We start from the raw sequence: 15,907 nt of genomic DNA on the forward strand, positions 1-15,907 counted from the left end.
AACTTTTATAGAATGCAGCATTGTGCAGGTTCTTTGTATTTTATCAGTTAGTTTACATGCTTTTAATGCTTTGCAAAGATGATATGTTTACTTCGGCAGATGAGAAGTGTGAAGCTTAAAGTGGACTAATGTCTTCCTTATAGACCTTTAGTTTATAAGACAAGTCATATTTGAACTCCGAAGTATTTATCGTTCAATGTTTCTCCAATGACACCTGACTGTAACGTATCTCTTCTTTTAGAGAATGTGTGTATGATTGGAAAGTGCCATAAAGATCTGCAATATAGATTTATTGCTTTTCTCAATCCACATTTTAATGGATGATGTAGCATGCGTCAGTCTCCCCAACATTTGCAAGATGTTGGCATCAATGAGGAGACATTTCTAAATCAGTGTGTCTCTGGGAATTCGATCAGGAATATTGGGTGATCTTTGAGAAAATTGAAGATCACTGTCAGAAGGAAATTTCTACTCGTGGCGTGGCATAGCCATCAAACAGAAGAGGGTTTCACTTCTTGTTCTCTGACCAGAGTTGGGGGGACTGTGACCTCTTTGTGCTTATCATTGAGCTGAGTCCCTTAGGGAGAAAACAGTAACTTGTACTGTTTTGGGAGCTTCTGAGGCCTCACGGGCCAAAACCTTGTATCCCATACTTAGCCCTGGGATTTTTATTTAATAACACAGAACTTCTGAGAGAAGCATCATCCACCCATGCAGGGTACCTTCCACTCAAACTTTTTAATATATTTTTAAAGAACCTATAAAATCGTATATTTATATTGGGTTTTTAAAACCTATCCATAGCTCTGGCTACTTATTTCCCACCTCTCTCCTATCTCTTACTCACCGTCTGTTTAGATCTCTCTACTCCAAGTCCCAGGTCTTCTACTCTTTCTCCCTTCCTCCCTCTAATGGCTCTTCTGTTTTTCTGGCCTTTCTTTACCAGCATTCAGTGCTGATCACGCTACTTTAAAAATTCATAGCTAGGATCATTTAAAAAGGGAGAACATGCGGCGCTTGTCTTTCTGGGCTAGAGTTACCTCCAGACCTGTCTATCTTCTGGCAATTTTTGTAATTGAATTTATTTTTCCCATGAATAAAATTCCATTTGGTATATGTACCACATTTTTATTAGTTATTACTCATTTCATAGACATCTTTCTACCATGGATAGAGCCACAATGGACATGACAGAATAAGTATTTCTGCTGTAGGAGATGGAGTCCTTAGATATATGTCCAGGAGTGTATAGCTGGCTCCTGCTGCAGCACCGCAGGTATCCTTAGCCTTTTGAGGAACTCCCACACGTATTTCCACAGTGGCTGCATCTCTTTATAGCCCTAACAAAAGTGAACGTGCACGGTTTTCCCTCCCCAGCATTTGTAGTTTGGTGTTTTCTTTATAATAGCTATGTTGACTGGGATAGGATGGGATCTCAGTTTTCATTTCCCTGATGACCAAGGATACATGCTTTAAAAAAAATTATTCATTGTCCATAGTTCTTCTTTTGAGATCTTTCTGTTCAGCCCCTTAGTCCAGTTGCAAAGTGGGTCATCTGGTTGTCGTGTTTATTTTTGAGTTGTTTGTATGTTCCACATGCTAATCATGTGTAAGGTGTGCAGCTGGCAAAGGTCTGATCAACAATTACCATTTTATAGGACAAAAGATTTTTAGTTTGGTGAGCTGCTGCTTGTTTGTTGTTGGCCTTTTCCCTGAATGATCAGGGTCCTGTTCATGGAATCCTCACCGGCGTCTGTCTTTTTTAATGGTTTATTTTTGTTTATGAGTGCATGCGAATATCTGTTTGTGTATCTGCCACATCAGTGCATGTGTCTGTCTGTGGAGGCCAGAAGAGGGCATAAGGTCCCCGGGAGCTGGATTTACATGCTGTGAGCTACCTGATGTGGATGTTCAGAACTAAACTCAGGTCATCTGGAAGAACAGCAAGCATCCTTACCCACTGAGTAACCTCTCCAGCCGCTGTGTCTGTGTTTTTAAGTGCACTCTCTATTTGTCTTCTAGTAGTTTCAGGACTCTCATTTAAGGGTTTGGTCCACTTGGAATTGATTTTTGTGCAAGATAAGGGACAAAGATCAACTTTCATTTTCTACGTGTTGCTATCCAGTTTTCTAACGCCGTTTGTCAATGGTACTGTCTGTTTTCCAATACGTATTTTTGAGTCCTCAATCAAAACTCAGGTGGCAATAGCTGTGTGGGTTTCTCTCTGGGTCCCCTATAATCTGTCCCATTGACCTGTCCATTTTTGCACCAGACTCATGCTGATTTTATTAAAACGATCCTGTAGTGGAGCCTGAGGTGGGGTGTTGTGTTACCTCCAGCAGTGTTCTCACTGATGGTTCAGTGTTGCTTTGGATATCAACGGTCTTCAGGCTTCTTTATGAAATATAAGGGTTTTTAAAAATTTCTGTGATAAATTAAGTTGGAATATTGATTAGGAATACACTAAATCTGTAGGTTACTTTTTTAAAAAACAGAGTTAATTCATTTTATTTTTCTTGTATAAAAACCCTTATGTGGTAGCCACAGCTGGAGCCGGGGTCCTCTAAACAGAGACTCTGGTGTGGGTTTTAACAAGATGATCACTGAATTCCTGATAAGGAGACTTGGTGAACACAGTTTCTTTCCAGAGGTTGGGTGTCAGGTAGGTCTTGGAGATGTCATCAAAAGTGGCCTTGGCAGAGTTGCCCAGGGTGGCAGTGCAGCCCCTGACTGATGTGCAGCAGTCATCAATACCAGCTATCATCACTAGCTTCTTGGGCACAGGAGCAGAGGAGATACCAGTGCCTCTGGGGCAGGGGTGAGATGCACCACAACAGAGCCACAGTGGCCTGTCACCTTGCAGGGAAGAGTGTGTGGCTTGCCAATCTTGTTCCCCCAGTAGCCTCTCCGCACAGGGACAATGGAAAGCTTGGCCAAGATGATGGCCCCTCGGATAGCGGTGGCTACCTCCTTGGAGCACTTAACACCAAGACCAATGTGACCCTTTGTAGTCCCCAATAGCGACAAAAGCCTTGAACCTGGTCCGCTGGCCAGTCCGTGTCTGCTTCTGCACTGGCATGATCTTGAGAACCTCATCTTTTAGGGATGCGCCCAGGAAAAAGTCAATAATCTCGGACTCCTTAATGGGCAGGGAGAACAGATAAATTTCCTCCAAGGACTTGAGCTTCAAGTCTTTAACCAGGCGGCCCAGCTTGGAGGTGGGGATTCACTCCTTGTCTTCAGCTTTACCTCCATGAGCCCCACAGCCACAGCCCCGGCTTTGACCAAGGCTCCTAAAACCTCTGCTGAATCTTCCGAGGAAGCCAAAGCTTCCTAATCCTGCACACACACACCCCCGCGCCCCCCCCCCCCCCCCCCCCCCCCCCCGCCTCGCACCCTCATACCCACTCCTTTTCTCCAGGCCCTCCCACTGCACCAGCGTCATCTCCCATTTGGTGTTTTCCCAAGGAAGAAGAAGCTGTAGGTTACTTTTAATAAGACGATACTTTTCAAATCTATGAGCATGAGGGAATTTTCCATTTTCTAGGTTTTTTTGTTTTTCTGGTTTTCTTTAACTTCTTCAATGTTTTAAATTTTTCAGTTTAAAGTCTTTCACTTCCTTTGTCACATTTATTCCAAAGTATTTTTGCCTTATTTTGCATTTTGTTGTTGTTGTGTTGAGGCATCTGCTAATGGGAATGTTTCTATGATTTCTTTCTCAGATTGGTTGTTACTGGTATTAAGGAAAGCTATTGATTTTCGTATGTTAGTTTTGTAAGGTGCCACTTTGCTGAAAGTGTTTATCAGTTCCAGGAGTTTCCTAGAAAAAGTCTTTGGGATTTTTTCATGTATAGAACCATGTCATTTGCAATTATGGATACTTAAACTTCTTGGTTTCCCACGTGTAGTCTTCTTACTGCCTTCTCTTGTCTTATTGCCTGACTGCTACTAAGACTTCAATCTCTATATAGAACAAGGTGTGGAGAGTGGGAGCATGCCCCTGGATCCTGGTCTAAGTGGGAACGCTATGAATTTATCTCTATTTAGTAGCCATTTTTATCGTCAAATTGAGATGTGTTTCCCTTGGTCCCTCGTCTCTCCAGGGCTTTTATCATGAAAGGATTTTAGATCTTATCAAAGACCTTTCCATAGAGCTGTTTCAAAGACCTGTTGAAATAATGACATGTTTTCTGTCTTTGAGACCATTTATGTGATGAATTACATTTGCTGACTGACACTGTTCAACTGTCCCTGTATTTCTGTGATAGAGCCAACTTAATTATTGTGGGTGTTCCTTTTGATGTGTTCTTGAATTTGGTCTGCAAATATTCTATTGAGAATTTTAGTATCCATTCAACAAAAGATTGGTGTAATTTTCTCTTCTTTTTTTTCTAGAATCAGGATAATATAGACTTTATTTTTAAAAATGGAAGTTTTCCTATTGTTGCTCTTTTTTTCTTAGACGTCTGTACTGAGTCTATCTGGATTTGAGCTTTGTTTAGTTCAGAACTTTTGAATTACTACTCCAGGCCCATAGTTTGTTACACATGTGTTTAATATATTTATTTCATCCTGGGATAAATTTGATTGGTCAGGTGTTTCTAGAAATTCATCTGTTTCTTTCATTATTTTTTATTTACTGGAATATAAACTATAAGCTATGCTTCTAGATTTCTCTGGTATCTGGAGATCTCTAATTTTTTCCTGCTCTTTTAATAAATTAGGTATTTTTTGTATTAGTAAAGTAGGTGTTTTTGGCTAAAGATTTGCCAATTTTGTTTATCTTCTCAAAGAACAAACATTTTGTCTCATTGGTTCTTGGTATTTTTTGTTTGTTTCCATTTCATTACTTATGTTTTGATTTTAGTTATTTCTCTCTGACTACTGATCAGTATTTTTTATTGTTTTTCCAATGCCTTACGGTACATTATTAAATTATTTGTTTGAGGTCTCACTGCTTTTAAAAATTACTTTGTCATATTTTCCATCTTTATCCCTGCACACCTTGTTGGTAGGGTACATTTTGGGTTGAAGGTTTTGTGGGTGAGTTGGTGTCCCCCCTCCCTCCAGTGGCCATTTCAGTCCCCATATTCCACCCCCACCCCCACCCCTGTGCTTGGAGTCTCAGCTAGAGCCAACCTCATATTTTCAGCTTGTTCCAGAGATGCCCTCCCCATCCCCTTCTCTCTCTCCCAGCCCTCTCACCTCCCACCTGCTCTCTCCACCTCACCTGATCCCCGCCTTGGTCCCCTTCCCACCCTCTCTCCTACCAAGCTCGCTCTCTTTATCCACTTCTGATGTCTATTTCATTTCCCCTTCTGAGGGAATTTGAGCACTCTCCTTGGGCCCCCCTTATTACTTGGCTTCTTTGAGCCTGTGGATTATAGAGTGGTCATCCTGTACTATATGGCTAATATCTACTTATGTATGAGTACATGCTGTGTGTGTCTTTCTGGGTCTGGTTACCTTACTCAGGGTAATATTTTCTTGTTTCATCCCTCTGCCTGCAGGTTTCAAGATGTCCTTGCTCTTAATAGCTGAGTAGTGTTCCATTGTGTAATGTACCACAGTTTCTTTATCAGTTCTTCAGTTGAGGCTAATCTAGGTTGTTTCCAGTTTCTGGTTATTACAAATAAAGCTGCTATGAATATAGTTGAACAGGTAAGAGATCTCACTAATTTTTTTAAAGCTATGCACTTAGAGTTATAAACTTTCTTCTGAGGAGTACCTTCATTGTATCCCATGGGCTTGTGCATTCTATCTTTATCTTCATTCAATTCTTGGAATATTTTTATTTTATTTTTTATTACTTCCGTGAGCCAGTGATTTGTCATCTTATTCCATTGTTTTCATATAGAATACAAGAAATTACTTTACTTCTCCTTATTTGTTGAGACTTGCTTATGTTATAATACATGAGCTACTTTAGAGGAAGTTCTATGACTTCCTGAAGAAAATGTATATTGTGTATTATTTGAGTAGAATGTTCTGCAGATATCTGTCACATTCATTGGAGCTACGGCACCTTAAAATTTTTTAACTTGTTTATTTTTGGTCTTTATAATGATCTTAGACAATTTCAAGTATCATTACTTTTAATTTTTTAGAAATACCATCTTTATTTTATTTATAAAAAAGTTATTCCTTAAATTTCTAAACAGTCCTCTTAAACATGCTTGATTTCTACAGAACTCCAGTATACATTTTTTTGGAGTTTCAAATATAAAAGTTTCTCTCATCTTTCCAATTCCATTCATGTCCCCCTTTCCCTCTCAAATTCATGAACTCTTATTCTTTAATTATTGTTTTTATGTACATACATACACATTCCCAGAGACAGAGAGACACAAAGACACACACACACACACACACGACTTTCTGAGTTCCTTTAGGGTTGCTTGTATATATGTGTTTAGGGATGGTATGTCTGGCCACTTGGTGTTGGATACCCAATTACAGGACTCTTCCCTGGGGAATATTGATTCTTCTTTTCTCAATGATTGTTAATTGCCTATAGTTCCTCATCTAGGAATAGGACCTTGTGAGAGTTCTTATAACCACATTGATATGACAATTGTTCAGCTCTTATTAAGGCAATCATTCTGTTTGTATGGTTTGTTTTTTCAAGACAGAATGTCTCTGTGTAGTTCTAGATGTCCTGGAATTCAGTCTGTACACCAGATCTCTAATTCAGGGATCCGTCTGCCTCTGCCTCCCAAGTGCTGGGATTCAAGTCATGTGCCACCATGTCTAGCTTGGCAAGCATTGTTGAGTTTTCATGGGCATGGCTCCCTGTCATATACAGAAACCACTACCTTAGAGAAGATTTATTTCCATGTCCTCTGGTTCTCACAGTTTTCCTGCTCCCTTTTCTATAATGTTCCCTGAGCATAAGGTATAGAATTTGTGTTGCAGATGTATCTGTTGGGGCTGGGCACCCCACAGTCTGTTGCTCTCTCCATTTCGATGCAGAATGAAGGTTCTTTGTTAAGGGTTGAGAGATACTCATACTGGTGAATATAGTCATGGGTATTTAGAAGGCAGTTGGAAATTATACTAGGTTAGGAAAGTGCCAGAACTAGGTTCACCTCTAGGAACCATGGCCTCATCAGCCATGGGTAGTTGGCTACATTTTCTGGACCAAGCATGACTTTTCTCTTATTCAGCGGGCTAGAAATTCAATTATATGGTTATTGATTACCACCAAGGTACAAGTGCCAGTATTGCATCTTTTTAAATAACTTGTCATGCTGGTCATTGTCGTGGTTCACAGGCATTACAGATGGATGACTATTGATTGTTTTATTTTTTTCCTTTGTCAGCTTTTATAGTACCTTCAGTCTCTCACTATGAGGCTACTCCTAAGGAATAGGTTTCTAAATCAAACCTAGCTCAATCCTTTAACTCCTATATGTGGTGTCTTCAGTTATAAGGGCTTAGCCTTCAATTACTGGGAGACAACCAAGGGTAACAGTAGTAAACTATATTACTTTGAGAGTCTCTTCGACTGTCGTGATGACCAACAACTTGAAGGATGGTTTTCAATGTCTACTACTAGGGGTTTGGTTATATAGTCTATGTCTCTTTGAGGAAAATTATTATGCAAAGTAGCATAACTTCATTTAAAATATATGTATGTATAACATGCATTTATATGTAGTCTATACAATTTTAAGTGTCACTTAATCCCAGTGTTTCTCTGCTTATTTTTGTCTAATCTATCTGTCTAATGGTAAGAGTTGGGTGTTGAAATCACAACACTTTACTTTGATGAAATCAATCTGTGACTTTATACTTTGTAGTATTTATTTAATCAAATTGGGTGAGCCTAGTTTTTAATGTGTATAGATTTAGACCTCTTAAATTTTTTTCTTCATGGATTGTTCCTTTGATCAGTATGAAGTGACCATCCCCCTTTATCTTTTGTGACCAGATTTGAATTTTTTCATTAGTATTAAAGTAGCAATGTCTGCCTGTTTTGTTGTTATTCTCATTTGGTTTGAAGACAATTCTTCCATTCTTTTACCCTAAGACATCATTTATTGCACTTCCCAGAGGCAGTAAAATTAAAGATCTTGTTTTCTTTTTTTCAAGATTGACTTTATTATAAGTTCTGTGCATGTTTGTGTCTTTGTTTGGATATGTGCATGTGAGTGTGGGTGCCTATGGAGTCCATAAGAAGACACCACAGATCTCCTGGGTTTGAAGCTACAGGGAACTGTGAGCCGCTTGACATGGATGCTTAGAATACAACGCAGGTGGTAGGTTTTGTTGTTTTTGTTTTTATTCAATCTGTTAGTCTGTATCTTTTTATAAGGGTATTTAGATAATTAATAGCCAGAATTATTATTACAAGGTTTGTATTGATTCCTCTCTTTGTTGATGGAGTTTTGGGGTGTTTTCTTATTCCTATCTTGTCTAACAACTATCTTAGCTTTGCTTATTATTTTGCCTGTAGCCTGTGTGTGTGCTATCTTTCTCTTCAGTCCAAAGTATTCTTTTTAGTGTCCAATTGCAGTGCTGACTTGGGAGTCTGTACTTTTCTTGCTTCTTCATCTATGATAGTTTTTCTGTGTATATTGGGTTGATTTGCCACTGTTACTTTTTAGAATATGAAATATACCTTTCCAAACTCTTCTGATTTCTGAGGGTCCCATTGAGAATCATCAATTATTCTGACGGGCTTGCTTTTATATGTGACCTGGCCCTTCTCTCTTAGACTTTCAATATATTTTCTTTGTTCTACTTACATAGTATTTTAACTATAATGTGCTCTTCTGTATTTGGTGTTCCTGTGCGCCATTTATATTTGGGTAAGCATCTCTTTTATATTTGGGGAATTTTCTTCTATGGTTTTATTGAAAACATTTTCTATTCCTTTGGCACATTTTTTTTTGTTTTGTTTTTCTTCTGTGCCCATAGTTTACCATTTTATTTTGTCTTTTGCAACATTCTCAATATCATATTCTTTTCATAAGCTTTTAAAAACATATCATTACCTTTACTGTGTAATTCAGTTCCTCTAACTTGTAAGCTCTGACATACTGTTCCCCACACAATCCATTGTAGTTGTGAGGCCTTCAACATAACTTATTTGGTGTATTATATACTTCACTTCAACGTGTTTTTCTTTAGTATTTTTATATCTTCATTGAATTCTATTTTCATGTCATAAATTGGCTTCTTTCTTTCACTCAGATGTTTGTTGTGTTTGTTTGGAATTTATTTATGCATTTTTGAGATACATGAATGCAATCATAATCATACTCTTAAATTGTGTGTCTAGTGGTTTGCTTCATAACTGGGAGGTATAATTCTCAGATTAGTAAATTTTGGAGGAGACACATTGTGATTTTTTTCATGTTCCTGTCATTTTATTTTTATGTGTGACCTCCTCATCTGTCATTAGATCACTGGTTAAAGTTTTATTGTGTTTTAATTCAGCTTGCTTTCCTATTTTTGGTGGCAGCATTTGCGATGTTCTGCAAAGGCTAGAATGTATTGAGTTTGGGTGATATTTTCTTTTTTTAGGCAGTTGAGGGCATTAGGTTCTATTTTCACACTGCCACTGCAAGGTAAGTACTGTCAGCAATGACAGTAGCTGTCCAACAGGAAGCCCACTGTAAAGTTACAGTGTTAGTCGACAGCAAAAGGGTCATTTCTTAACATTGGTCAGTCTGAGGAATAAAGCTACACCAGCAGGACTGTGTGCAGTATATTAATTTTTGTAGATATGAGTGGAGAAAATAAAAGAAGAAAGAAGTCACCATGGGATGTGATTAGTGTTAGGTTTCTAGTAGGAAGTAGAGGAGGGGGACGTAGATAGAAGGAGGATTAGTGGAAGCAGAGAAGAGTGTTGGGTGGAGGAAGATGTGGGAGTTTGGATTAAGGTAGGCTGAAAAGACAGTGATAAAGATAAGCACTTAAACATCACTCAGGAGGACCAGCCACAGGGGGCTGCAATCTAAGACAGCCAGGCTTCTTTGGGAGAGGTAGAAGAAAAATGATGGGACGCAAAGGAGGGAAAAAAGAAGAAATTGTATATAATGATAGACGAGGTAACCTGCTGTGCTGATTTAGGGTATTATATAAAAAAGGAAAAGCTGTGTAGGGGAATGGAAAGCTGGGTGGGATTAGGCGTAGAACCAGATTGGGTGTTTCCTTGACATTCTGACCTCATAGGACGACATGTGGTGAGGGTCTAATTCTGGCACTCTTGTAGACCTCAAGTGGTAGCTGAATGTTGGCAGCAAAGCATGGTATACTCTTGGCTTCTACTGGAGAGCCACTGCTGGGATAAAACATGGGCATACTCTCCAACTTTAACAAGTAAATGGGAGCTGTGACCAAGGTGCGGGTAGTCTTCCTACCACAAATATGCAACCAGCTACTTTACTGCTTATTATCTGGACCTTTGTCATACATGGAAAAGCCATGGTGTGACACCTTCAAGAACTTGGTTTTTTACTGAATGAGATATTAAATTTCTAGAGATTCATAAAATGAGAAGTACTTGCAGAATTGTGGTGATGTCAGCTGATATAAAAAACTGGAGGTGCTTCTGTGGAGGTTCTTTGTATATCCCCAAATACCTGAGCAGAATTGGGGATAGCTTCCTAGGAAAAGTCAAATTTCCTGTGGTTCCCTCTTCCCTGGGAGCTGTTGGTGATCAGCCCCCAGGACAGGAGGAGCAGAGGTGGAGTGCAGGGCTCAGAGGGCCATTAGCATGACAGAGTAGCCTCCATTGGGAACTACTTCAGCAAGATAGCTTACCTTTATTCAGGATGAACAAAGACTTTATAGTTCTTGGGGAGTGGGCGGGGTGAGGGAAGGGGCTCCCCATATAGGTGTGCATAGTTGGTTGGAAGTAGGAATTCCAAAGATGCTTGATTTGCATTTGGCAGCACGCTCCTATCGTATGAACAGGAACACAGTACCTAGTTATCATAAAGGCACAGGGTGGGAAGACATAGACGGGAACGGGGCCAAAGGCAATAGCTATGCCAGATATGATTAGAGGCATCTGTGTCTAAAGACTCCATCCAGATGAGGTCAGGCAGAGTAGGAGGCCCTGCTGGGGAGAGGGAGTCAGTCTATCTAGTGCTGAGCTGAGAAAGGCTATCTGGACCAGGAGGACTGCAACCTCAAAGAGTAGGGTGCTTCAACACTCCCCAGAGAGGAGGCCCGCCTGAGAAGAGTGAGAGTTTAGCAGCTCCAAGGGCTCCTCAGAACAAAGAACTAAGACTTAAAAATTTGTTTAACATTTATTCTTTTAAATTTTCTATGTGTGTGTGAGTGGGTGAAGTATATGTAGGTCGGAGGAAAAACATGTTTTTTTATTTAACCATGTAGGTCCCGTGGATCAAACTCAGGATTCAAGTTTAGCAGTAAATGCCTTAACTCACTGGGCCATCTCACTGGCACAAACGCTGGAACTTTTCCATTATCTATGGAGGAGTTTTTGGCTGGTTTGCACTGTGTTGGCTTATCTGTTGCATGAAGTTCTGCATGCTACTTTATGTGTCACTAAATGTCCACCCGAGGGAATGTGTTTCGTTATTATTTGAAACACAGGGCATTTTCTTTTCTTTTTTTTTTTTTTTTTTTTTTAAGGGAAAAAGGATTTATTTTAGCTCTCAGATTAATGGCAGGTGAAGTACAACAGCAAGGGGATGTCTGTAAGTAGCAAAGCCTGTAGCTTGACCTATTACATTTCTGCAGATTAGGAAACAAAGACAATATCACACACACACACACACACACACACACACACACACACACACACACACTCACCACCTGTAGTGGCAGCTCTGGCTATGATCCTGTAGCCCACACAGGGCATTTTTATTTTTATTTTTATTTTTTATTAATTTATTCTTGTTACATCTCAATGTTTATCCCATCCCTTGTATCCTCCCATTCCTCCCCCTGCCCCCATTTTCCCATTATTCCCCTCCAAACACTGTAGGGTGGCTCTGAACCTAGACTGTGGGATGGCTGAAGTCTCAGAAAGTTTTCTAGACTTTGTATTTGTCAACTAAGAGATTATATATATATACATATATTATATATCATACAAATATATATACATATATAATATATAATGTATATAATAATATATATAAAATCACTGCCAAGATCTGGTATGTGAGAGAAAGGGGAGAAGACTGAGCAGGTACAGTTTCTATGTTAACTTAGGTGATGGTAATGTATTATGTTGTGAATATACTTAACACCACTAGATTGCATTCTTTATCATGGTCAACTTCATAGTATGTAAGTTTTAACTCAAAAAACATAAAGCATTTTGCATTAAACCTAAATTATGCTTTATTAAATTACTATATTCCAAAACAACAAAAAAAAAAAGAGTGGAATTGTGCCATATTTTATTTGGCAAATCTATTTTTATTTAACTGAAAATAATTGTATTCTTTTGCTTGTCTCTTCATTAAATCAATTGCATCTATGCCATTTTGTTTGATATATAGAAACATTAGACCTCTAAAGTAATTTAGTTGGAAAGTAGAGCAGCATTATAATAGATTTTTTCATGTAATGGTGGGATATGTTCTCTGACATATTAGTGTTTGGCAGGTGGTGATTCTTAAAGTATAGTTCACATTATAATCTCCCATCTCTAAGTGACATTGGTTTAGCTACAACTACTTGAAGGCTGGACCGGGATGACAGATGACTCACTCACAATAACTGGCAGTAGAAAGAGGAAGTCCACTACATTCTCAGCAGACTAGAGCGACTTAGTTTTCTCTGGGGGACTTTTCTTTGTGCCCTGGCTTTCTTATATGGTACTTGATAGATTCCAGAAAGAATGCTCTCCAACAACACGGGGAAATCTGTACATGTTCTAAAGCCTAACGTCAAAAGTTCATGTGAATATCCCCACATCTGCTGAACAGAACTGCAGAGTTCACCTAGATTTGAGGACAGAAAAATAGACTCCACATTTTAAAAATGAGAAATTGTCAAGTCATATGCTGCTATGCTACACTGTAAACCTCTTCTGACATTTCAAATGCTATGAGCATGTGGGCGCTCGGTAAATATTGTGATTAGATGTTGGTTTTATATTGTTTGCAACTTATGCTTTGAAATTAAAAGCATCTCTAATTGGACTTTGTTTGAATTATTTAAAGTTCATTGCTAAACAGATAAATTTAATGAGAATGGAATGTTTTACAGCTTTTTATTATCCACTCATCCCTTTTAATTTGTGGCATTATGGTTTAGTTTCGTTGTTTATATTTAATTACTTAAGAACAATTTCTTTCAACGTAATAATAAAAAGTACAATATAAATACAACATTGAGTGTGTGCCTCAGTGTTAGTGTGTTGGGTCTACAATGAGCATCTCCATTTCCTGCAGTGCTGATTCTACAAGAGTGACTTGGCTTTGCGGTTAAAGATTATCTATCAGCAATAGTGACAAGAAGATACACCAGGGCTTAATTCACATAGAAACTTCATTATAACCTTTGGAAGCCAGTAAATCTTCAATACATTAAGTAAAATGTATTTCATAATTTGGAGACCACAAAAAGGCGAGCAAGAAAAAAAAATCTTTCAAAACAGCTACAGTCTTCACATTGCTTTTCACACATCCTGAACTTAAAATGCCCATGAAATGCCTTGCAGGTGTCCTGTAAGGTCCTCTGGAAGAGGTGATATTGTATGCAGGCCCAGGTTAGAAATTCTTACTTGTTATTAAGCATTTATGTAATTTGGGGATTTTGATGGTTATCAAAGCATGCTAAAAGCATCATTCTTTCAGCTGCCCTTACAAGTTGCTTCTAGAAATCTGCTTTGAAATTGCTTTCTGAAAGGCCTATTCAGGGAGTATTGAAAATTAAGGTTTTTCTCCATGGCAAAATGGCAGTGTGTCTGCTAGTGGAGGTGTTAGGCAGACATACCTGCTGTTACTGATCAGGGCAAGTAATGCACTCTGCTGCTTCTCACAAGCAAAATCAGGAAGCTAAAGCTTGATTGACAGACCGTCATATTGAAAATCTTAAAGCTACAATTGTCTAAAGTTATTTGGTGGATGACATTATATAACTTAGAATCTACTGTAGAAAACTTCTCTACAGCTCTGCTGTCAGCTCCCAGCACCACAGCATAATTGGTCACCACTGCTCTTTGAGACAGCAAATTACCTTACTATAGGGTAATGAGTGTACCTCAGGAGCTGCCTGGCTATTTTAGTCACATCTGACAAGCCAGGATGTAGACTTTCAGTATTCAGGGTGCTGCAGAATGATAAGGCTAAATGTTTACTGGCAACTAAACCCTCATTAGATGAGCTTCCAGATTAGATCTGAGCGCCCCCTGCCCTACCGAGTATGATAAAGAACAGCCTTAGTGACTCACAGACTGGAAAGGCAGGAGCAATCCCGGGGTGGCTCTTTGGTCCTCGGAATGCCCCATATTCCCTTTCATTGTGTTTCGACCCAGCTATATGGTTTGCCTTTACTGTTTAGTTTTGGTCGCCAGTCCCTTGGGGGAGTTCATACTTCAGTGAAAGCACTCTGTAAATTTTCTTGTATATAAATAATTTCATGAGGCTTAAACGTGGGCTTTGGGGAAGGTTACATCCCTCACCCTATAAAACAGGCTGGCGTCCTCGTCCTCATTTTCACTTAGTGTTTGGCATTCTACCCCTTCCCTGGTGCCACACTTTCAAGCACACTTAAAGGGTCCTTTACCCATCCTTTGCCAATTTTCAGTTTCCAGCTCAGGCCAAAACTAACTTCTGTTTGTCCCCTTCTTTATGTTCCTATAGCATCTAGACTTAATTAGTATGTAATTGAGCATTAATCATTTTGTTCTTTCTTCTACACATTCAGTCATTTATTGATTCTCCTATTCAACAAGCATTTACCATGCTTCTTGACGTAATTCCCAATGCAAGATCTTTATTCCCATGGTGGAGATGAGAGTCATATTCAATCTTGACCCTCACAGTGAGGCACACCAATAAGAAATAATCACAACACGGGGCACTGTGCACATGGTAGCACCCGTGGAAATCATTCGTGTGATTTCCTCACATAGATTCTATTCCATAAAAAGATATTCTTTTTATGCTTTGATTGAGATGAAGATGTGGGAATAGGAATGCAGCTTGATGGATGGGCATGGTTTTCCAAGGTGCAAAAGACGGTGCAGAATTGCTTTGGTAGTGAAAGGAAATGCAAGAATAATTGAGTTTAGAGGATTTCAAAATGACTTCAGTTCATTGTAAGATTAAGAAATAATAGGAAAACATTTTATTTGATTAAAAATGTGCCAGCATCTCCAGATATAGAAAACTTCTTTGTTTTGTCTACAGTCTTAAATGTTTGTTTTGATTTTTCCTTTGGATACTGAACTATTAACCAAGGTCCTTCTGGGTTGCTATTTTAGTATATTATAAAGTTTTCTCACAATAGTATATGGAAATTATCATAAAAAATTCTTGATTATACAGCACCAAATAAGCTTACTTATGGGTTGATTGTAAAACCTGATGAAAACCCAAATTCTTAGGAGTCATCAAAAATGAACGTTAAAAATATTCTGTTATTTGGAACTTTATAATAAGCAATTAGCTCCACCTTTTCTCCACCACATTATGGACATATAATTTGCCTTCGAGGAAAACATTGTATTAAAAACGATTATGTACTGGATTGTAGCTCTTGCTTAGCATGTATGGTGTATTGAGTTCAATCTCCAGTACTACCCACACAAATGTCGTCATGTGTCTCATAATGATCATGTTGAAGTTAACATCTATTATTGCCTCAGAACTCAGTCTACCAGAAATACTAACCCGGGATTGGTCAGATGTATTTTAGTATAGTGACAGAGTCTGTCTGGACCACTAATGGACTTGCTCCGTAGTGC

General features: G+C 38.8%; 1 protein-coding gene and 1 pseudogene across 1 annotated transcript in view; one reads left to right on the top strand and one right to left on the bottom strand.

The window, feature by feature from the left end:
* Macrod2 (mono-ADP ribosylhydrolase 2) overlaps window positions 1-15,907 on the top strand; it is a 1,925,774-nt gene that overhangs the window by 221,803 nt on the left and 1,688,064 nt on the right. The gene's annotated exons all lie outside the window — the stretch shown is intronic.
* LOC127188320 (40S ribosomal protein S2-like) lies at window positions 2,531-3,445 on the bottom strand (annotated as a pseudogene).

Source organism: Acomys russatus, chromosome 4 (genome assembly GCF_903995435.1).
Source record: "Acomys russatus chromosome 4, mAcoRus1.1, whole genome shotgun sequence".
Lineage (NCBI taxonomy): Eukaryota > Metazoa > Chordata > Mammalia > Rodentia > Muridae > Acomys > Acomys russatus.